General features: G+C 54.5%; 1 pseudogene; it reads left to right on the top strand.

Annotated features, from left to right (window-relative positions):
• The first annotated feature begins 1,030 nt into the window (after window positions 1–1,030).
• LOC138489986 (5.8S ribosomal RNA) lies at window positions 1,031–1,184 on the top strand (annotated as a pseudogene).
• The last annotated feature ends 273 nt before the right edge of the window (window positions 1,185–1,457 follow it).

Genomic DNA, 1,457 nt, shown 5'->3' with positions numbered 1-1,457 from the left:
GATCGAACAATAACAGGTCTGTGATGCCCTTTTAAAGGGCTGCACGTGCGCTACACTGAACGGATCAGCATGAGTCTACCCTTTGCTATCAGGTAACGCGCTGAACCCCTTCATGATAGGGTTTGGGGATTGCAAATATTTCCCATGAATGAGGAATTACCAGTAAGTGCGGGTCAGAAGCCCTTTGTACACACTGCCCCTCGCTAATACTGATTGGATGGTTTAGTGAGGTCCTTGAATCGGCAACAGCCCTGGCCGAGCACCGAGAAGACGATAAGAGTTGACTATCTAGAGGAAATAAGAGTCGTAACAAGGTTAGCAGCCGGAAAGAGAGCCACGGGCCCGACCTCAGTTGCTTTCCAGACACGCACACCCACAGCACAGAGCACCCCTCAAACTACGATCTGGCCTGTTGAGTGGTCTGCCGATGGGGCACCCGGGGGACTAGGCACCGTGGAGCAGGATCCATTCCACTTGAGTGGTATGTGACCCAGAAGATGGATGGTGACATCCAACAGAGTTGGGTTAACCTGCCGGGACATCCCCAATCACGCACTGGAGAGGGAGCCCCGAGCAGCTCCCCTCTTCTCAGAGCCGGCCCCTGAGTCGCCATGCTGGCCAGGTGCTCCTGTCTCTGATCTGCCAGTGGGCGGGTGTAGGTGGGGACCCCCGTTCAGAAGGGAAGTCTCAAGTGAGGGCAGCCAGGACCCAAGGGAAGCCTGGCAGTTCTCGAAGGACGCCTTAGCAGGCGGACGGGGCCCAGCATGCTGGGTGAGCTCTGAACCATGGCGCAGTCTGGCTTACTCGACAGGCGGGCAGCGAGGTTCCAGTTGTCCACTGCCATAGGTGATAGATGATCGGGCTTGCCGGCACAGTGGGTGACCATCCCTCATGTCCACGTACCCGGATCTCAGCCCGAAAGGGGAGAGGGAGGTCACAGTCAGAGAATGAGGTATCAGCCAGGTGGGCCGGACGGCGCTGCCTGCACCCAGCTTCTCCTCAGGCCGACATCTGGAAAAAAGTAGCCTGTGACTCTTGCCGGTGGATCACTCAGCACATGCATCGATGAAGAAAGCAGACATCTGTGAGAATTAGTGTGAATTGCAGGATGCATTGATCATCGACACTTCGAATGCACCTTGTGGACCCAGGTTTCTCCCAGGGCTATGCCTGTCTGAAGGTCACTTGAACGGCAGTTGCACCGCAAATCCTCCTGGGTTGCAGTTCTGGTGGCATCCAGTGAGCACTCGCTGGTCCTTAAAAATCCAGGGAAGATGGTGTACACCTTGCACATGGCCGTACCCATATGACATAACATAACAGGTGTATTTGAAGAGTGCACGTTCACCCAGAGAAGAGCATTTTGGAACTATTGACAGACAACAGATGTTTATCATTACCCACCTTAATGGTAGTACTTTTATCGACCTCAGAAGGATGAAGGGCTGAGTGGACCT

This window comes from Ambystoma mexicanum, chromosome 9 (genome assembly GCF_040938575.1).
Source record: "Ambystoma mexicanum isolate Mex_15411 chromosome 9, UKY_AmexF1_1, whole genome shotgun sequence".
Taxonomy (NCBI): domain Eukaryota; kingdom Metazoa; phylum Chordata; class Amphibia; order Caudata; family Ambystomatidae; genus Ambystoma; species Ambystoma mexicanum.
Note: the sequence above shows the minus strand (reverse complement) of the source record. Positions and strands in the feature narration are given on the sequence as shown.